Source organism: Eurypyga helias, unplaced genomic scaffold (assembly GCF_000690775.1).
Source record: "Eurypyga helias isolate BGI_N326 unplaced genomic scaffold, ASM69077v1 scaffold5746, whole genome shotgun sequence".
NCBI classification, from domain to species: domain Eukaryota; kingdom Metazoa; phylum Chordata; class Aves; order Eurypygiformes; family Eurypygidae; genus Eurypyga; species Eurypyga helias.
Window position 1 is genome coordinate 273482 of NW_010255965.1, and position 23221 is coordinate 296702.

Below are 23221 nucleotides of genomic sequence, written 5' to 3' on the forward strand. Positions count from 1 at the left end.
ACCTGAATTTTAAAAGTCAGCTTAAATTGGTATGATAAATAACACAGCTGTACCTAACCTTTTATAAGGATAGTAAGCAAATACCTGTAAAGTTTGCCCACTTATTTGCTGACTACAAGACACAAAGCATCATCATCCCCCTTTGACAAGGCTTTTTCTTTTCAAGGGCTGTACAAGGACAACATAAAGCAGACCACAGATTAAATACTTGGAAGAAACCTTAACCTATCCAGTCATCCTTCTGTCTGTATAGAAAGTGGCTTGTTTAAACACGGCAGGAGCATATCTGTCTAATTTGCCAGTTCAATGCCATAATTATATTAATGTTACATGTTTCCTGACGGTTTTACTATAAAGGACTTACGCCTATTCAAACATTCTCTTTTGCTTTTGATCTATGTAGGTTCTCTCCCCCAGTTCCTCCACATTTCTGTATGCCTTCACAGAATGGAATGAAGGATTTTCAAAAGTATATCCAATAGAATTTTTTTTATTGCAGTAAGTTACAAGAAAAAAAAACCCACAACACAACAAAACAAACAAAAACCCCCACCCAACAACAACAAAAACCTCACCAAGCTAGTAAAGCCCTGTTCCAGCAAAAAATTCAGCTTTTCTTTTTTTTTTTTTTTCCTTCTCTCTGGAAAGGCTGAGCAACAAAGCAGGTGCACTGGGGAAAAGCACATCTGCTGGCTTTGCACAATGGAACAGAAAGTCCACTTTGTTTTATTACCATTTCAAGCCGCTTACAAACTTCAGCGTGGAAGGAAAAAAAAAAAAGAACAAAAATCCAGATTTTTCTTGTATATTCTTTAGGAAGTTCCCTTGTTAAAGCAGTGTAGTAGAAGTTTTCTCTTGTTTCTCTTTCCTCTCCTCCCTTCTGAAAGGACCGTTGCTATCTCAAAAACATAATCTGGGAAGAAACATCTGGTCTTCACTTTTAAATTACATTTCAATCATCTCCAAGGCTTTCCTGGAGGTAGGCATACCTACAAGGGCTTACTGTCAAAACTATAGGAGTTACAGGGCTGCTTTATAAACGGATCAACTATAATTGTGGATTTGGGAGCAGTAGGGAGCACGTACAAGCAGATCGTGAGTTTTGACACTGACAGAAGCATGGCTTGGGGAAGGCCAGGGAAATCTCTTGGGGGACGACAGGGCCAGGGACAAAGGAACATCCAAACTGGACACCGGGAGTATCCCGGACGCCCACCTCTGGCCACTGCGCAAAGTTTTTCCACACAGGGACTGAGAGTAGCGCCTTTTAACCGGCAAAAGCAATGCCCTCCCTGACGATTGAGTTTGTCTGCAAATGAAGACAGAGGGGAGTGCGGTGCGGCGCGGCGGCAGCGGGGCCGGGAGCCAGGCAGCCGCACAGGTGGGCTGCAGCAGCTTGCCTTACGGCTGGTACTCGCTTCCTCAGCCTCCCCCACCCCAGGAGACACTCTGGAGACTAAGCGGGGGGAGCAGGAGAGCTGCCAAGTACAAGGTGTTATCCTGGACACTAAAACGACTCACTGCCGCTCTGAAGCACGCAGTAATGTAGATCGAGAGGATAAGAAATTCACAATTTGTTCGGGCTGTGATCCAGCGAAAAGCACTTAAGCAGGTGTATTACCAGCAGAGCCACCAGCTCCATCACGCACAGGAAGCTAACGTCCAGCTTCCCAACAGCAGGATCCGCACCATGCCAAGAAAGCAGAGGGATCACTTTGAGGAAAGCCCTTCCCCCCCCTTCTATCCATTTCTGAATATCATGTCAACCTGGCCGCAGTATCCCCTAGAGTGCAATGGGAACAGCACTGAGTAGCAACCAGAGAGAAGTGCTTCTCTCTCACTCTTCACTAGTATTTACGCTGCAGTGACTGAAGCCAAGAACAGAGCTGCTCTGTGCCATGTTCTGCACAGACAGAAAGTAAAGGAGAGTGCAAAAGCAAAAAGGATCAAACTGAGGGAAAAGCTAGAGGGATTAGAAGGTGAAAAGAAAGGAGTCGGCCATTGTCACAGAGCAGAACTGCAGAGGAGTGTGGAAGAGTATCCATGCTATCCCAAACTTGAGTCCAAGTAGATTCTGGCACCTTGGGGGTCAGTGCCATCCACTGTGTCATCCAGCCCAGAGAGAAGGACCAAAATCTGAAGTATCTGATGCAGATGTATTTTCTACACTCAACACTACATTCCAGATTATTTTTGAGGTGACATATCCTACACCAGCACACTGAAACCTGGCAAGTATTTTACCATTTTAAATTATTTAGTAAAATAATGTTAGAAGGGTTCTCTCTAGACCTCTCTCTGTGTGTATATATATGCCTGTACTTATTTGGATATTTAAATAGTATGCACTGACAAGACAAAGTAGTTTTCCTCTATTCTTTCCTTTTCCTTTATATGAACTTAATGAAGTTCTGCAACGAGGTTATGTCTCGCGGTACTATCAGTAACAGAGAGGTAAATAAGAAGTGTTTCATCAGCACCTCTTTTGAAGACCTTTGCTCACAGTGTCTCTTGCTGGTAAGGTCAACCTGACATAAACCAGTTCTCAGCAGGCATCTCCTGCCTTTCAAAGACGGAACAGAACTTAAGCTCTGCAGATGATAAAGCGCCTTGTGACTTTGGCCTCACAGTTAAATCTCAAAGGTCTGTTCTGAAGTGATGTAATTCACAAATTATCTTTGTTCATTACTGCTTTTAAACTTCGTAGTGGCAAATAGAGAATATCCTCTAGATTAACAGAAAATCATGACAGGCTAGAAACATACAGATAAAAAACTGACAGCAGTAATTATTTTTAAATTTCCATTATCCTTCCTTACTACAGATAATTAGCAAGATGGAAACAGTCGACGTAGTTCTAAGAAGCCTAAGGCACAATAAACAAAAAAGTAGTTGTATCTCCCACTTTGATGAGCAAAGCACAACAAGCCCCAGTAACCTGAGTAGTTCGGTGCTCCCAGGTGGCAAGGAATGAGTATGACTTTTCTTGTCCAGAATAGAAGCGTGCTGACCCTGAACTTGACTCAACCATATTCAGGGGATGGAGTTTTCCCAGCTTTTACATCTCGTGCTGGCTGTTGTTAGTTTGTACAGCCTTTCAGTCAGATACACAAGACCCTTCTGTCCCGAGATAGCTCCACAGTTCATTTTAACAGTGATTTTTAAGACAGAGAAGCTCTCATCAAATAACACCCTTGTAATGTCATCCTGCCAATATCCATATTCAGTTGCTTAACCTGTAGTGGCAAAATACTTCATGAACCTACTGCTGCTCATCCAGTAGACTCGCATTTGGCAGTGACGGATACTGCTGGCAGGCAGTGCTGTTGGCCTAGTCCAGCCACAAAAGAAGGCCAGTTGGGGTGTGTATGTGGTTTTTTCACTACGCTGATTAATTTCAGCAGCTTAGATGATATGTGATATTTATGGATTAGAGGCAAAGATGGGAAACATTTACTTATATTTTAAAACCACCAAGCCCATAAATACAGGATGAGAAAACACAGAAGGAATCCCAGCTCAGAGGGCAACTTGCTTTTGAAACGGCCACAGCCAGAGAAAGGCGTGTGTTTGGACAAGGTTTATTCTTGCACACTTAGGACTGATCAAGAGTAGAGTCCTGTCACAAAGAAGCAGACAAGACGCCAAATCGCTTCATCCCCTCTCCCATTCTCCCTTCAGAAACCCTGCTGCAAACAAGTGTTGCTTTTGATGGAAGGATGTCAGGGAGACAGAGAAGCCAGTTTGGCACTGAAGGTAGGCTCATACACATGTTATCTACCTTACTAAACACTGACTTCCAGAAAGACTCCCTCAAAAATTTCACAGAAAAGGCCTGGGTCTGGTGTCTCCTGAACGTTTTGGGGAATAAACTCTCTAGGAATAAAGGGTCCTGTACACTTCAGAGTGAGGAACTGTTAAGAAAGGTAAGGAAAGAATCATGGATATGCAATCCAACTTCGGTATTTCAGAGTATCTGAAGCAAGGTATTACACCGCAGGAGGTTTGGTGCATCGGTTCAGTAATGCCCTTTGCATTTCCATGCAGGAAAATCCTGTGAATAGACACATAAACACCCACAAAAGGCACACAAAAAGTACAACTGTGAGGGAGACACAAAGAAGCTAGCCATGTAATGCTGTAGTTAGGCCAGGACCAGCAGCATATGCCTTTTTGTTGCCATAACACAGAAACATACATACAGTACTTGTATTCTGCACCAGGGGGCCTAAACCCTGGAAGTATATCCTGGGATGAGAAAACCATTATAGAATTTTTAATCTGAATGTTATCTAGACAGGCACAGTACTTGGGATGAACAGTAATGACAGCGAGTTATCTGCTAGCTGCATAACTTTTCGGAGGGGACGTTAGGTTACAGCACGAACCAGGACAGCAGCTCAGAGTTACTAAGCCTCCTTGCCATGACATGATCCAGACACCAGTGGCTCATTTCCACGTTGCAGTGCTGGGCCTCCGAGCCCTCTTCCAGCAATCAACAGTGTTCCAAATGGAAACACAGTTATTGGAATTTGCTTCGTTAGCCTTCTGCAAAAACATATACATGTTTCCTTTGCACTCTTTTAATCTTCAAAAAGGAGCTACCGATTCTAAATGTCATTTGCATTTCTCCGCCCTTCTGCACTGGCTCATCCTGCACAAGACGAGTTACCAATAACTTCATATTTCTCTCCAAAAGAGTCTCTGGTTTCTAAAAAGAAAGGAAAATGAAAGATATGGGATTCTTCCCTACAGTCTCCGTGGATATTTGTTTTCTCTGGATGATTATTTTCCTACGTTTCAGCAAACGGCCTGACTGCATGACCCTCCCCCTCGGCACCTGGGAAGCACATTGTCAACTCTGGAAGTGTTTATTCTCTGTAGATTAAACAGCATTTGCTGGATGGTGATCACAGAAAGTTGTAAAAACAGATGGACAATGATCTGTCCAGACTTCTAGAGCTCACCATGAGAAGGCTACTTACATAAAAACATTTTGCTGAAGGATCAAAGGATTTTCTTTCCCTCCCCTCTATACTCAGTTACATGAGGTCTGTTATATAAACATAGGAACACAAAACAACCATCTTAAATAATGCCAAAGCTCTGACTCTTGAAACTAATATTCCAAGTTAGGCTTTTAAAATTAATGAATTGTTTTTAAAAAACCCACACAAAATCAAACCAATCCTATGCATGACCCTTTTTCCCATTTCACCTGCATCTCAAGGCCTTTTTTTTTTTTCCTGATAGAGTGTCACTCCTTTGTTTCTGAGGAATTAGAAAAATTGTTTATTCTCACTAGAGCTCCAGATCAAACTGATTTAAAAGTTGACATGAACGTGCTCTCTCATGAGACAACATAAGCAAACAATGTGCTATTTAAAAAGCATAGAGGCTTTCATCTAGGAGTAAGAAATAATGAGGATTTTTCTAGGTGGTGAGCTCGACCCTGAGCTGTGCCTCTGACAGAGTCTCGAGGTCAAGCTAAATGACAAGATGAACATGAATTCCTAGTGTAATGCTGCTCCAAGAGTCTAATGTGATGAAGGGGAGACACAGGATGACTGCAAGGCTGTCTTTGCCTTTGGCTGTAGTGCTCACGGGAACTGTGAGGCCCAAGTTCTCACTTCCACAATAAGAACTTGCAAAAACTAGTGCAATTTGCAGTGGAAAAAGCAGGAAGAACGATGAAAGGATCAAAGCGTTTGCTTCACAGCGTGAGATGCAAGATGATCAATTTATTTAACTCATCAAAGAGATGGTTTAGAGGTGACTTGATCTGAACCTGTGAGTACCGATATGGGAAACAGCAATTTAATAGAGGGTTTCCCAACCTAGGAAAAAATTATTGAGATCAAACAGCTAGAACTTGAAGTTTGTTCCTGTTATAAAATCATTCACTTACTGTCTGCCACCAATCATGATTCTAAAACCATCTGATCCTTCTTCACATAGTTCACCTTAAAATCCAACCAGAAAACTAACCAAAGAACTAAACAGAATAAAATAGGAAAGAGAATTCAAGAACTACATGAACAGAAAAAACCACCAGTGACTTGAGCTGTTTGCAAACAGTATTTTCCAAGGTCTGACTTCCCTTCCATCCCATGTTCATGTTTTTCTGTCTTTTATGTTTCTATTGACACCTTTTAGAATATTAACTCCTCTGTCAACATTGTCTTTATACTTGTCTTCATGCAATCAGGTTTCCCTACTGCATAGGAACTAAAGATGAACACTTCCTGTACTTCGTATACCAGAAAGCTGGAGCTAATCCCTAGCCTGGAGTGCAGAGGTTTTCAAACTGAGCATGGAGGAATGCCACTTCAGTGGCTCCTGAGAGTGTTATCAAAAGGACAAAATGACTAGCATTTCTGCTCCTACACAAAATATAGCCTCCCATGCTTTCAGGAATTTCGGGGTATGGTTTTGCAGTACCCATGGTACAAGCATCTTTGCACAGGCATTTAACAGGAGAAGAGTTTGGGAAATGTTACGGGACAGGAATGACATAGTGCCACTGTCGAGAAGGCAGGTGGCATGAAAACCACTTTTTGCTTTTTTGCTAAAGAGGAATTTTGTATAGTGTATTACAAAGTCTGAATAACACAGGAGATATGCATATGCAACTTTCAGTATAAAGTCCATGAATTGAGAGTAGCTGCTGTTGATTATTTTTTCTATTATGGTTTTTAAGCATTGGACTTTGATGGAAAGTTTAAAAATAAAACATAAGGAAACTCCCAGAATAGGCTTCAACGTAGAGGAGGCAGATAAAGGTTGGGAAAGGGGAAAACCTGATGTCAAGAACATCTTTATTGCCTGGCATGCAAAGTTACAGCCTGATTGTTTGGAGCTTGGTCACATCCACAACAGCATTATGCCCTATCCAGAAACATAGAAGGAAGCAGGCAATACGCCAGCCTTTATCACAGAACGCTGCATGTTTCAGTATTAAAAGCTACTAGCACAGTATAGCTGCATACTGTACATATTTAATCCACAAACACCAGCACTGTGTAAACTCTTCTGGACATGCATTTTGCCTTGTGTGGGTTTTTTTTTTTTTCCAAAATACATTTAAAGCACTTTGCAAGAGGAATAGTCCTGGGATACATACAAAAAATATTTGCCATACCAGCATGTGAAATCCCTGAGCCGACAAGCTGTGTTATAACGCAGAACAGAAGAACACCCCACACTTGACTTACCTAAAGAGCCCTTCATGAGCAGCAGAGTGACTCAGAGCCCTTAGAAGAAGGCTAATTAAGGGCTTTCTGTCATGAAAAGTTAGGAACAAACTACACAGGTACATAAAGTGAGGACAGAGGGACATGGAAGTCAAGCCCTCTGCCTGCATGGTCTTTGTAGGGCAGCAGGGTATGGGGACCTCAGCGGTCACTCCATACCAGCTCTGAGCCTGTGAGCAAACAGCCTGCCCCTGAATAAGCAGGATGACGAGGGTGGCAGTCTCCTCCCTCCCTGTCTGTACTGTCACACTGGGAAAATTCAGACACTCCTTCTGAATGAATAAAATAACAGCTCTGCACCTAGACACAGGGAGGAATGAGAAGAGAGCCCTCTCTCAGAAGGTCCCTCAGCTTCCACCCCATGCCATGAGCTGCACTGTGGCAACACAGTCATTCACCTGAGAAAACAATTAGATGAACATCCTCATGGAGGAGGAGAGAGACCAACCACCTTTTTCAGTGGTGACATTGAGAGAAGGTTTCCTCTGCGGTCAGGCCAGAGGTTCGCTCCTCGCGGTCCTTGCCCTGCCAGCCCTCCGTCTGAATGAGACTGGGGCCACTCACTTTGACTGACACGTGTGTGTACACACGCTCACAAGGAAAAAGCATGAGGGAAACACGGGCGGTCACATCATTACTGGCAAGCAGAAAGCCATAACCATTTAACCGATGGATGCGGGGGAGGAGTTAAGCCTGTCTTCCACACTTCTAATGAAGTAAACCAAGTTAATTCTTCTTTTCCTCCCCATTGGTCTCTGCCCTTCCCTTCTCCACCACCGAGTAATGCATAAGGTATTATACATTAATACAAGTACCAGACGGGGTCCTTGCCCCTGACAATCAGCGCCGCTCTTGCCCCATGCCACAGGAAACAAGAGATGTTTGGCTAACTCTCCCCTTCTTCTAATTTATGGAAATGAACTACAATGCTGACTAGCAATTATAAGCAAGATTAATGATTTGGCAAGAGACCCCTCTGTACTTTCAACTACCTATACAAAAGCTTCTCTTTTTTTACAGAAAACAAATAGTGTTTTGAGAGAAAATATGACGCGGTTACCAGTTTGGAAATTTTCCCCAGAAAAAACTATGGGCTGAATATTTTAAGCCAGTACTATGGTAAGTCCTGCTTTGCACAGTGTCTGCTTGGATCAAATATACCCCAACCAGGCAGAAACTCCCCATGCCCGCTCAAACCCTAACACTGTGATGTTTTAGAGAGGGAAACCCACGTAGCCAGATAAGCTGCCTTACTGCTGATCAACATTTTACTCAAAATACTGCTACTCCAGAAACAGATATTGGATCAATTAGCTGTAAGATCAAGCAAAGATTATTTATTAAGCACCTTCTTTCTCCCACTAAAAATATTTGGGGGGGAATTTAGCAGTTTTTGTAGAAAATGAGGAGTTCCACTGTTCGCTACTGCAATGAGGCAATACATAGTTCCTAGAAAGCACCAGCTTGCTTTCTAGGTGTCACTGTGCTCCCCATGAAGCTTCCTGAATGTCCTTCCTCTGTGCTGAATTCTTCATCTTTGTGTAGCTTAACATTTAAACAAATCCTTTACATACTACTGCATGAAAACAAGACAGAGGCCTACAAATATGCACCTAGTTTTTATATTTTCCCAATGTGTCTTTCTTACTGCTCAGGTTTTTACCTAATTTCAGAAAAAAAAAATAAAGAGCAATACTGAGAAAAGGAAGAGGTTCAAGATAAGAACTGTGGTGCAGAAAACAGGTTTATATTCTACAGAATTACACCTCGTGCTCAATAATGTTTACTTCTATCAAATACAGCTCTAGCCTCCCATACACACGTACATATACAGAGTAGAGACCTTTTCACTCTACACAGTATCTTGCAAAGAATTGAAAGCCTTCAAATCCCACTCAAACTGGTGAGAATTACTGGCAATTAATCATATCCTGAAATTATTCTGTGACTTGGAAGAATAAGCACGAGGACAAAAAAAGTACACCCAGTGACTAACATAAAAATGTGAGTGATTTGCTAATAAAACCGAATAGCTTAACCAGGGATCGTGCTTCCTGCCAACAAGCTTTTTTTTTTTGTGAAATCTATGAGGGGAAATCACGTCAGGGAGTCACTGTAGGTATTTTCCTTGTGACTACTTACCATTTCCACAATAAATCTATGCATAATTTCAGTGTGCTACTGATAGATTCAGATTACCAGCAAAATGGTGGGTATATCAAATGCCCACATTTGCTTCCCTATACACACAGCTATGCCATTTGAAGACAAATGCATCTGAGTCATCTACCTGGGAAAAGACTTCCAGAATAGTGATTTGTGCCATTTCACTTTATGCTGGGTACTAGATGCCTTAGCTGAATGTGATTTCCTCATCCTCTTTCTAAGATATATATTTTCCTGATACTCCAGGTAGTTAAACTAAACACAGCCTAATAAATCTTCTCTCAGCCTAGTTGTGGAGGAACCACAGTCAATCTAAACAGGTAGGTAAGGCTGTGACTAGCTCTTGCTTACACGTAGTGACATAGAAGTCCCCATCCAAAACTGCTACACCAGCTAACACAATTTAGTAGAGACCTCTTATCCAGTGCAATGACTAATCTCACTGCATATGACTCCATGCTCCCCAAGGCCAGCCTCAGTCACCTTCATTAGCAAAGGGGCTGTGTTTAGGGGGCAATTTTGTAGGGATTTACCCAGGAATGAATTCTGACCATACTCTGAGTGAACTGAAAATCAGTGCACTGCAGTTGGAAGAGAGTTCAGCTGGGGATGGAGAAGCTCACTGGGCAGTTCAAATATTTCATTTTAAACACACAGTTAAGCTCAACTTCTTCTGAACAAAAGTATGATCAATTACAGTACTGTAATTGCAGCATATTTTAAAATATTGTGCTGAACTAGGACTTGAGTTTCAATTTCTCATAGAACCTGTTAAAAAGAGAGAAGGCTTTTCTTGCTAAGCCCATTCAGATGTGCCTTGTAAATGACACATAATTCAGTTGCTACCAACAATAAAGCATTTAAGCAGAAGAAGATACTGAAGACAACACATGTAAAAAAAATGCAAATGGACAAAAAAAAGACCAGAAATTAAAATATAACCATAGCATTGCAAAAAACTGAGAAAACAGTGACAAAGCCTATAAATAGAGAATGAGATTTAATATTCAACCACAGTGCTGTTCCCAAAATACAATCTTTTCTTCTTCTTTTTCCCCTTCTTCTCTTCCTCATTTGACCTGGATGTCAAGTAGAAGAGAATGCAGGGAAGGAGTGATTGCTGAAATGAGTATTTACACAGCATTAACTGTTTTTTTTCAGACAGCATGATTAGCCTTAAAATCTAACATTTCAGAAATGGCAGGACAACTACTGCCGGTTAAAAATGTTTGACTACTGTAAAACAATTCATGATTATTTTCATGAGCTCCAGAGTGGAGTTTGCAGAAACCACAGGAAGGTTGTAGCTGGTTCTATAGTAAGACTCTTGGAAAACCCTGCTTTATATGAAATAAACAACACTAATAAATGAAGGCAAGCAACCTATTTAAGTAAATACTTTATTTCATCATCAGATAAATTCCCTACTGAACGTCAATCTTCCTTACAGAAATGTAAACTTTCAAAACTACTTCCTACCTCAATAACAGTTATAGGTTACCTGGCTATGGACAGTAAACACACTGTGTTATATTTTAGAGTATTTTTTAAACGTTGGGCTTAACATCCAGGCACTGAAGAAAGATATTAAGGCAGTGTTGTTACAGTAGACAGTTTAGTCTGTTGGTTAGTGGAATAGAGCATATTCCCAACTATCCCTATTTCTGTTTTCTGCAAAAGAAAGGGAGTATTTATGAAAGATCATAACACATGTCACATATCTACAGTCAAAGGTTTATCTGCATTCCCATTCCTCGGGACAGTGGATCATTTACATCATAGCATCTTCAGAAAGATTAATGTTTCTTCTATAATTGCTCTCTTTTCTACAAACCTGCCACACACTGGAAAAGGGAATTTAAACAGGGAAGAGGAAATGCTACAGACATACAGGAATAATGGAATAAATTTCACCTGTTGGAAAGCAAGAAGCATTTCTTTCCTAGGTAAAAAAAGGCCAAATTTTCAGAGAAATCATCTTAGGGTCTACATTTGGGCTCTTACCAGCTTCTACTTGATGTGAACAATTTATACACAAAGATCAGTACTTCTCTGAAATAAAAAACACCCTACTGCAGAGTTCAATTACCTATATGTATAACCATCTCCCATCATCTCTTTATGCTGGCAAACTTTTTGTGAGTTACATACACAAGGAGAAATCTTACTGGGAGTGCTGTGAATTTACATAGCTTTTTATCTGTCACCTGAGGACCTGACTGTTACTGCTGCATGAAGCACTGGGTACCATTTATGCACTTCAAAATTCTTCTGCCTGTAGTAAGCCAGACAGAAAAAGTATTTCTTTCTTCTTTTTTTTTTTTACATATCAGTTCTTCTTCTCAAAAATTTCCTTTTCTTAAGTTTTTAATCCTCACTCTCAATCCTTCCTTAACCTCTTATTTTCACTTATGTCCTTTATCAACTTTCCATTGAGCATGTTTAGGAAACCTCTAGATAAGATGGTGACAGATACAGGAGAAATAAAAAATGCATAACACCAAAGGCAAAAAAATACATGAAACAACATGAAAACTGCAGAGCAAGCAAACTCTCCCTCTTTTAAAAGTTTCCCACAATCAGCTCTAACATACTTCCCGTAAGTAATACTATCTCACAAACTGCATAGATAAGGCAAAAGCCTTATCATGTAATTAGACAAAAATCTTGTAATGCCACAATGTGCACTAAATGTCTGATCTGACACCCAATAAATATGTGGGAGGCTTTCCATTTACTTCAAAGCTTGCTGGACTAAATCCTGAGTGTGTGGGCTTACTAATGAGCAACCTGACTTGTGCCCATGAGCCAGGCAGAGGATAGCTACAGGAAAATGCAATCCCTACAGCTCATAATTGTTTAGATGCTGAAAAATGGAAAACCACAGAAATAATGAACTGGTCGAGACACAGCCCATGACACATTTGCTTTTCATGTATTCCACTAATCAACATTCGTGGCACATGATTGGAAGAATATAAGATTTACAGCTAGAGAAAAATGTGCTTAAAATTGCAATCTAGAGTGGATTGACAGCTCATTCACAACCTTCGCAGGAAAAGACAGTCATTTACACCAGTGTGGAGACAGTGCAGAGGGAGGCACACTTAGCAGCACGATAACACGGCAGTGCAGAACTCCAGCCATGGTCCTGTAGAGCTCTCCACAAGCTAATTTAACTTGCTAAGCGAATTAGACACAGACCTAATAGGAATTATTTTCCCAAAAGTAGCTTTAACCCTTGCACATCCACCATGTAGTATCAATCTAAATCTCCTTAAAAGCATCAGGTCTTGAAAATAACAAGTTGAATTAGAAACTTGCAATTGGTACTTTGTCCTAAAATACAGCCAAGCACACAACATTGTTTTTTTACTGCTTTATGGAGTATACAATTACATGAAATACACATCAAACTCATCTAAATAGCTGGCCATTTAGCTGTCTGTTTAGAGCAGTTGCACACTCTGTCATCCCGTGTGATCTAAAGCACAGAGTCAAGTCTGCCTGCTGTTTATAATTTCAGATAGGTAGCTCTGAACAACAGAGCCTTTCCCCCTCCTCTCTCCCAAGGAAAGGAAAGCTCTTAAAAGGTCAGGCACCAATGCAGTTTACTGAATAAAGCTCAAGTTTGAAGAATGTGCCTTCTAAAGTGATTTTACTACCTGAGATGTAATGAGTTTTACAGGCTCTCTTTGTTAAATTGCCCTGACAATTTCCATTTCCACTTGCTTCAATCATATTAACAGAAGCTAAAGTTCACAAGTAGTAAAATATTTCAGTGTAGTGAGTTGGGTCTCTAAAAAATAGATCACACACTTGACAAACATATAGGACATAACATTTGGCATTCCATTTCATGTTTGGCTTGGCATGTCTCGTTTAGGGCAGGACAAGATGCCCTACCACAATATCTCATTACTCATGGAAATAAAACACAGTTACACCAAAGACTTGACAAATCCCATTAGGTATGCCAGAAGGACAAGATTGTCCCAGTGAATTGGTCAGGGAAGGAAAAGGGAAAATATCGGAGATGCTTAACTGAAGGGAAACAAACTTAGCATCGTAAGACCCAACTATACAAAATCTGGGTAAACAGGTGAGAACTGAAACAGGAAATCCCTCACTGAAATGAGAAAAGGGAACAAAAAAGCAAAGGCAGTGGGGATAATTCTGTCTCTCATGAAAAAGAGCACTCACATAACTCTGTTACTACCTTGTTGTGTATTTGCCTTTGCCTTTTTAAATCATACAGCCCTTAGGGGATGGACCTAGCTCTGTCGTTGCCAAGTGTCTAGTGCACCTTGGAAGGTATTGCAATCTGAACAACAATGACCAACAAATGACAGCTTCCTCTTTTCCAGTGCTGAAATAGTTCAGGAAGTTTTGCACAGTTTGCAGAATATAGGAAAGAAAACTTCTGTGAACTATTATGTGATGCAAAGGAGGATTTGAAAATGATCTTGCACTAAGTCAAATCAAAAGCTGATGTTGTGCAGCACAAGAGGCTTCCCCATGCCTTCGTTTCTTGATTTACAAATTTTGCTTCTCAAATATTTCTCTATTTTCCTAAAGTGCCAAAGCTCTGACTACCCCGTAAGATACATCAGCATAATACTGAGATTTAAACTGATTTATTGTGACTCCAATTTAAGGTGCAATTTGGTACAACCAAGAGAAGAGCTGGGACAAGAAATGTTTTTGCTAAAGTGACCTACACCAGGTGACACATGTAGCAAACGGAGGATCTTGACGTATGTGAAACACCCAACAGCAATCTACAAACTCACTGCGTGAGGGAGTCTGACATTGCTCTTTAGGAAGCCAGTTAATGGCCTACTGAGGTTCTTTGGAGGCAAAAAGATAAAAGGAAAATCAATGCTCTCAAAACAATCCTAAACAAGAAAATTTGGAACTATGCATTATCATCCAATCATTCTCATAAACATTAATAATGCTGAAGCAGGTTCAGAGAAAGTCAATGCTTAACATAAAAAGAAGTAGTTCTTAAATAAATGCTGTACTTATCACTCATTGCTCCTCCTGAGGCCCAGAACACAGTAACTGGCTTAACAGCATAGTAACCAGCTCTGAGGTAAAAGATTTTTACTATATGTATTTATCTGGCAGCACTGACTGAAGGTGGCAGACAGTATGTGAAGGCAAGATGAGTGCATAATGGGAATATGGTTCCCTAAATCCCAGGAGGACTAAAAACCTGTGGCAATCCAGGTAAATCAAAGATGTATGAAAAGAAATGCTCAGCTCATTTAAATGCAAATCTATCCAGACATCACCATGCACCACCTCTAAACAGTACTCTACATCCAGTATTACTTCCATCGTGCAGACAAATGCCTGTCTTCCCTATAATGATGTTCTCTTTGATGTACATGCTGTGGAAGAGTTAAGGCATATTTACATTCAATCAACAAAACTTCATCAGCACAGCAAGATGAACAAAGATGATATCCATAGCAGGCATCTGACCTTTTCATCTCTCTCTCCCTGAGCGTACGTGTGTGAGGCAGGTGAGCGTGCACATACACATGAGGAGAAACGATACATGATGGCTGAAACCAACTCTGGCCAAGGCATCCCAGTATTTTCTCTTACAGTCAGTATTTTATTCACTGCAAGCACTGGATTTTAATTTGTACCATCTACAGAGCTATGCACAGGATTGGTGCTGAAGGACAACAGAAAATACATTTCTTAAACAAATGCAATACCTTTTAACCTGTATCACTTATTTACTAAATTACTTATTAATTAATTCATAGTACTCAGCCAGGACATGGCCTAAAGACCACCTGTGCATATTGGCAGGACTTTGGGCCAAGAATAGGTTATTGTACATTAGCAACCATCTACATGCAAATTTTTCTTTGAAAATTACATGCAGCAATTTAAGGTAGTTTATCCTTCAGTAAAGGAAGGATACATGACCAATTTATTACTTTGAAATAATGTGATGTGTCAGAACCTTTACACTTTTTCACAGTTACTCCCCAATCCAATCTGTCACTCACAACCTAGAAATAAAATTTTACACTTAAAGTGAGCAACAGAATTAATAACATTCTTGGTGCTACAGCTTGAACGACACAGGTCTTAGCACACAGAAATGGTCTGGCAAGGCACTGGGCAGCCAGCTTTGGTTAACAAGGCTTCTTTTTAAAACTCTCTAAGAAGCTATCAATCTAATTTGCAGCAAGCAGATTAATTGCGGGTGTCTACTTTGTTAAGACTAGTTTTGAAACTCCAAGCTGGCTTAAAATAGCTGGAGTAGTTGCCTTAATCACAGAATAATAGATTCTTTTAGCTTGGAAAAGACCTTTAAGATCATCAAGTCCAACCATTAACCCAGCACTGCCAAATCCACCACTATACCACATCCCTAAGTGCCTCCTCCACACCTCTTTTAAATGCCTCCCGGGATGGTGACTCAACCACTTCCCAGGGCAGCCTGTTCCAATGCCTGACAACCATTTCAGTGAAGAAATTTTTCCTAATATCCCATCTAAACCTCCCCCGGTGCAACTTGAGGCCGTTTCCTCTTGTCATAAATGTACACTACTTAGACGGATCAGATGCAATCCTCTTTCAAAGAGGTTCTTGAAGAAACTGCTGGAACCTTATCTATGATTTAGGTTCTGACATGCCTCAGTTTGGTTCCAGCTTGATGGGCCAGGCAGATCTCTGGGCCTGATTCTGTTATCTCAGGTTTGCCTTTGGGCCTGAAACTAGCCACAGTGTGCATGTGGGGCAATACTGGCAGGCAGAAGAATTTTGTGGAATTATTTAAGGATACTGTTTTCCTCTAGCTGGGAGTTGAGTTTTAAAGGCAAACTGACCCCTCAGTCCTAAATTCTTCTAGAATAAGATTTATAAGGATGAAAAATATAAAAGCAAGGTCTATACAAAAATAATGTGATTTGGTTGGGGTTTTTGTTTGTTTGGGGTTTTTTTTAAGAAAAAGATGGGGAGGTTACCAATATATTAAGTGGAAGTGGTTACAATATTTGTGATGAAGCACAACAGTGTCAAAGACATGAGGAGTTTTGGCCAAATACAGACTGCTTTGGAATTTTTCTTGTTTGGTTGGTTTTTAAACAGAAAATAAGAACTGTTAATGGAGTTCAGCGAAAAGATGAACAAAGATCATTTGTTGATCAATAAAACCCAGTATTCTATTTCTGCTGCAAAAGATGACAATTAGCAGAGATGATGCAGCAAAGTGTTTTACATAGGTGGAATGACAGCTTGGGGAGTAGGATGTCAAAATCTTGAACCAATCAAGCAGATTGTTCTAACGTAAGACTTTGTATAAGATGGGGAAGGAATTTATCAGGACAAGGAGTAATGGTTTTAAGAGGGTAGATTTAGATTGGATGTAAGGATAAATTCTTCCCGGAGAGGGTGGTGAGGCACTGGAACAGGTTGCCCAGAGAAGCTGTGGATGCCCCATCCCTGGAAGTGTTCAAGGCCAGGCTGGATGAGGCTTTGAGCAACCTGGTCTAGTGGAAGGTGTCCCTGCCCAAGGCAGGGGGTTGGAACTGGATGGTCTTTAAGGTCCTTTCCAGCCCAAACCATTCTGTGATTCTATGATTGCACACTTAATGCATTTGTTAACTTTGAGTCCAAAACATAGGTCTGTATTTTAAACTAGCGAACTTCGGAATCACAAATCACTGCTATGTGGCTCTGAGCAATTTTATTAGTAAACATGATTATAAGCCAGAGTACAAACAAGGCTGAATGTCATCTAAATCATTCAAACTTCCAAATTGGAGTTTCTGCCCTCAACAATCAAGTTCTTTAAACAGTTCTGTCTTAAAACAACTGATATTGATTCCCTGAAAAATATTTGTACATGTATCTGTCATCTGGATATTTCTATTAGACAGTAAGATTTCATAGTTGTCTAAAACAAATATTAGACACAAATATATCTCAAGAGTTCATCTCAAGAGTGCCAGTTTGAACAGGGTAGATCATTCTCTTAGCAAATATGTTTTGCATGTCTCATGGTTTTTCTTCACATAATGTTTATGTGAACAGTAATTCTAACAACAACAACAACCAACCAAAAAATATGAAAGGATAATCAGTAAAACACCCATTTGCTTCTTACAGTTCTCTAACTCAGAACTATATTTCTCACAGTTCTATCTTCTTGTTAAAGATTTTTAGCAGTGAAGTATCTGCATAAATAACACAAAGTTACTTATTTATTTAAATAATTATAAAGGTAATAAAAACCTGCCAACCCCATGGAACCTAATCCTCATTTATGAAAGCATGTGAGATTTTTGTCATGACCGAAGTAAATGTTCCTTAGAGCAAAAATACCAAGATTTAATATGTTAGAAACTCATCTACCGTCCACCGGCATTTTCTCATTTCCACTTTTCATTGTGAAATACAGCATTTTAGAAAGCATTTAAAATTTGGAAACACGTAAATTTAACCTACTTTCTAAATGTCCTATTCAGCATACAGTATTTTCTGGACTGTACAGTGAGAAAATAAGCTCTAGGATACCCGGCAAGACTTCTCTAGCACAACCCAAAATACTGAGCTGTCACTTTTACAGTGTTAAATAGAAGTCAAGCAGTTGATATAATCACTAAAGACAAGATGAAGGACAGAACTTTATCTGTGTACATTTGCAAACACTTGAAGGGTCATTTTAAAACTTGCACTTACAGAATATAACATCTGCATTTGACACAAACCTGGTAAAGCATTTTGAGGTTTAACTTCAAGAGAGCAAATGAAATTTAACAGTTCAACATGCAAAATAATGCAGTTCCTACACTTGCTAAAACTGAGTTTCTGCTGCACACTCTAGGGTGCTTCTCAACTGATTAAAAGGTAGTGCGGTATTAGGAAAGTTACTACCCAACTGAGAGATGGTACTCAGCACTGTAAAGACGCTCTCTGAAAAACAGTGTATGGCTCCACTCAACCACATTCCAAAAGGATAGATTGTAAATGGAAAAGGTACAGAAAAGCGCTACTGATCAGTAGAATATCACAAGAAGAATTGATCCCTCCTAGAAACACCACCTCCCTTTGCCCACCTCGTGCAACATCCAGATGTAAGCCAGCTTGGATCTAAAAGTCACATAACTATAACAGGATGGTGGTAAGTGTGTAAGAATACTTTAAAAATAATGTATTTACAACAGCAAAAGGAAGGATGAAAATGGGATATCATTATACTTTAGAAATGTTTCATGTGGATTGACAGCGGTGGAAAAGAAAAAAATTAAAGGACTGCACTGGCATGGAAACAAGTGGGGTGTTAAGGAAAGACACTTGTGAAGGCAAAGATCACTATGAAAAATTTCCAAATTATTAAGTGAAAGACAAACACATAAGGGGTTATATCAAAGAAACACCAGCAACCACGCAATAAACAGTATCTACATGTATCTCTCAATGGCTCATCTGATTTATGGACCATTAAGACCAGGTGACGTAAGAGGGCTATGTTTTCTAGGAGATTTTTATCACAGTATAAAGTGTTTCAGGTCTCAGCTACTACAAATTCAAAAGACCTCTGACCAAAGAAACAGAGAAACCTTTAGTAAAATCCAGTATAAAGGGTAAGATACTAGATGATGCTCCCAGGAGAAAAAGTGCCTAAGTGACTTTTTTGTCAGACCACGTCCTTTAGATATGCCTGCACCAGGCTTCCTAGATGTCTTGCGATCAAAGACAGCCAGTACAATAGTCACTTACAGGAGTGCAGAGAGGTACCCTGATAACTAATCTAATTGCTGACTGACATAAAACGTCCAGCCTCTTCAATGTACTCCTGTAAGCCAATCTGGAAATTACTTCCATACTCAAGAGAAGTGAATAGCATGCAATAGCGCAACCTTGCAGGATGAAACTATTTACTCGAACCTGAGGCAAAGCAGTGTCTGCATCCAACACTCCCGTTTAACGTAGAAAGCCTGAGTTCTGGAAGAGTTAGAAAATTGATCATAAAAAAGAAAGCCCGTATGTATTTCCGCTAATTAAATTTTTATTCTGAAAGGAAAGCTGTAGGCTCAGCAGCCCCACGAGGGACAACAATGCAGTTAGGCCCCTGCGACCCCACTGCAGCTAGATTTCTACCTCCTTTACCAAACCCACGTGAAATGTGCTGTACAGTAAGAAGGCAGTCTGACATGAATTAGGTCACGCTATTAGCAGTGGTGACCTTTCACTGATGAACAGTTTTTAAGCAAGGGAAAAGATTTTTTTGAAACTAAGACACTACAAAGACCCTCCCCTTCTGTGGCTCCACGTGCTGCTTTATGCTGCATGACTGTAGTAACACAAAAAAGTTGTGTAAATGATAGTCTTGGTCTGCCATAACAAGCTATAATTGGACTAGGTGACTAGGAAAATGTTTAGATAAATGGTGGGATCATAACCTTTTATGCAAAATGGACATAACTTATGGAAATACCTGGGAAACCCCGAGGCTGTGTAGCTCTATGTCAAGCCATAGGCATAGTTAAAGCAGACAGCAAATCACTAAATCTCATCTCAGACTTTACAGTTTTGTTTTTGTTTTGGTTCTTGACAGTTTTTGCTGACAGATGGAAAAAAAAATACTGACCGAATGTAACCAGATTTCATTTACCTCCACTTTCCTCCATATTTCTACAGCATATTCCTAAAAAACACACGTTTTATTCCCAGTGCTTAGAAGAATTACTAGTAAATAGTTACAGTCCACCAGTACATACTATAAAATACCACTGTAAAACATTTTTGCTACTCATGAGAATTGCATTACATTATAAAATTGTCTCAGGAACATTTCTAAATGATCATCCAGAAATGTGTACATACATTTTTCTAGAGTTGCTTTAATACTTATCAACTATACATGCACATACTAAAAAGCATATGTCCATATAGAATGTGATACTGCACTGAAGCAGCATCGAATTTTAAATGAGTGGGAAAGTGGGAAAGATACCCTTGAAGATGGGCAAGCCTTCCGTCAAGACGTCTTCTCTTTCTTTACCTGTCTGCCAGCAGAATTAAGAACCAAGAATGATTTAACTGCATGAAGAAACGCCGTCTGAGGCTCAGGCTTCAGTGACAACTCTCAGAAACATGTGTCCGCTTGTTCTGAGGAATTCAAAGTCAAGCTGTCCAGCACCAAGTCTTAACTACCTAAACTCCAAAATTTTCTGACTTGAGAAATGAAACATCCGATACTCCCCCTTTCTTGCTATTTTTCTTTTTGAATACTGATAAAATATCAAAATTGCAGACGACTGACACGTGAACACACACCACTCTTACTTACTCGCAAGTTTAGCAAAAGCATAGCCATTCTGACATGGGAAAAATATACCTCTTATCAAATACTATAAAAATCCATTCTAATACTGTCTTCACCCAGTGGAGGTCCAACTTTTCCAACTACAAAAATTAATTTATGGCTGCTATGATCGAAGTTTTCACTGTTCTCCGTAGTCTTTGAGACTGCAAAGTTATGAGGTCTGTAGTTGGGGAAATAATGTTGTACCTCCAAGACTGCAGTGTAAGGGGTGCCTTTAGTAGATGTAAACCTCCCAGAGGTCCCCAGGACATACCCATGTATAGATTCCTTGGGGATCAAGGAAAGACTCCTGCCTACACAGCTAGAGAAACCGGTAATTTAGCATGCCTACGTTCTGCCCTGTGTACACCATTTTGGACTACGTCTCATAAAAGGATCATTTTCCTCCGCGAGCGTTAAGGAAAGCAGAACAGCATTAATATACTCCTTTTTACATAAGGATTTACCCACACAGCAGGAGCTCTGCTGCAGTCCTTTCTTCCTTTTAGACATGAAGGCACTGCTGCAGCATTGCTGGGAGCATCACTCCCAAGCAGTAAGCACAAGACAGAATGCACAGGGATACTTACAGTAGTCCCTGGCAAAGGTAATGTCCCCAGGTCTGCTGACAGAATTGGCCAGACATTGATCAACTGGTGACATTCGTTTCAGGTATTGTTCAGCAGTATGACAGCCACTAATTCAATCTAAATTTAAGGAAAGCTGAGATCAATCAATCTCAGAATTTAAGCATTTATATTATAATGCCTTATTTACACATAGACGTGGGATTTTTTTGGGGTATATTACCTCTTGACACAACACTGAAAATATGTCCTCATACTTGGGTTTATACCTTCTTCACTTACTGTTTTAAAGGAATAGTTATGTTACTTATTTTTAACACTTCCAATTATCTGAGACACATTTTTCTAAAGCTGACTGGTTTTATTTTAAAAATTGATCTTCCTAGGTTTAATCAGCTGTGCGCATTTATCCTTGTACAAAATGAGGTACGCTTTACAAAATATCCAGTATCAGCCAAATGTACCCTTCCCTCTGCATGTCCATTTTCCCATTTCTCAGGCTGCAACATCAGCCATACTGATGTCCAGCATATTGATAGAAAATGACCCTCTAAGCTTCTGATCAGCCGTGCTCTCATATTACAAAAACACTTTACCACGCTTCACGTTCATTACTTAGCAACTGCTCCTTGCGTATAAGAACCACATCCTTGTTTACACATGCCCACCCTAGCATATCTTTCTAAAAGTGAAAAAGAATAGGGATGCTATGATTTATAAAATCATAAGTGGCATGAAAAAGATGTATGGGGAACAAGAGTTTTCTGCCTATTCCAATACAAGAATTAGCAGGCAATCGATGCAAGCAACATGCAGGTCTAGCAGAAGGAAAGGAGATGGTTCTTCAAAGAACATATAGTTAAAATGAAGAATTTCTTACAGCTGGATGTTCTGCTGCCAAAACTAAATGTAAAAAAGGCAGGAAAAATGCTTCATTTGGGGGTGGGGAGGCAGCTTTACAGAAGGCTATTCAATACACACCCAGGAAAACCCAAACTGCAAAGCGCTGGAGCCTAGGAGAGCACTCTGGGGAAGTATCCTCAGATGCTTGCCTGGCTCTCATACTCCTCTATTGGAAAGGGCTACAGCACACTGTCAGAAAGAGAATCTGATGTTGCGGGCACGTTCATTCTTGCTTGATACGGCCAGTTTTACATTCTTACATCATTTTGATCACATCAAATTTAGTCTAATGAGACTGCAAACCGAATTCAACCTTTCCTCCTTTTCTGAGCTCAAATATATAAAGGAAAAGTCAAAGGACTAAAAAATACAATGAGCTGCCATAATGATTCAGTTTATTGCATGTATCATAAGAAAAGCCTAAACTGATAATTATATACAATGGAAAAATATAGGGTTTTTTTACAGCAACAAAAATCATCATTCATGAGTGAACAAAACTGCACCTAAACCTAAATTTATTTAAATTACAGCCAAACCACTTAGACATGTCAGTTGAATGGGAGACATTCACTAATAAGGAAATAACAAGCAGAGTATTCACTCATACAGTAACATTTAGATATTCCGTGGGGGATGTGCATGTGCACAGGGAGTATCTATGCATATTACTAGTAGATTTGTGTTTACTGGCAGAATATGCACCTGTGTATTTCCAGGCTGATGAGCTGTTACACAGGCGCTCACAACAACTCAGAAGAAATGTTACTGAAGTTCGTACACCTGCTTTCCAAATCAAACAAAATAATCTGAGCAGCCTGATTTTCACACAAATCGCACTGCTTCGTTGAATCTGTGTCTCAGTCCAGACTAAGCGGTACCCCAAAAAAGCATGCACATACCGTCCTGCTGGTGGTCATGTGAATCATCTCCTCCTCCTCCCGAGGAAGCATGCTAGATACGATTGT

The 23221-nt window shown here is 40.1% G+C and overlaps 1 protein-coding gene across 1 annotated transcript in view; it reads right to left on the reverse strand.

The window, feature by feature from the left end:
• The window catches only part of LOC104511045 (RNA-binding motif, single-stranded-interacting protein 3), a 345645-nt gene that overhangs the window by 223267 nt on the left and 99157 nt on the right, over window positions 1-23221 (reverse strand). The gene's annotated exons all lie outside the window — the stretch shown is intronic.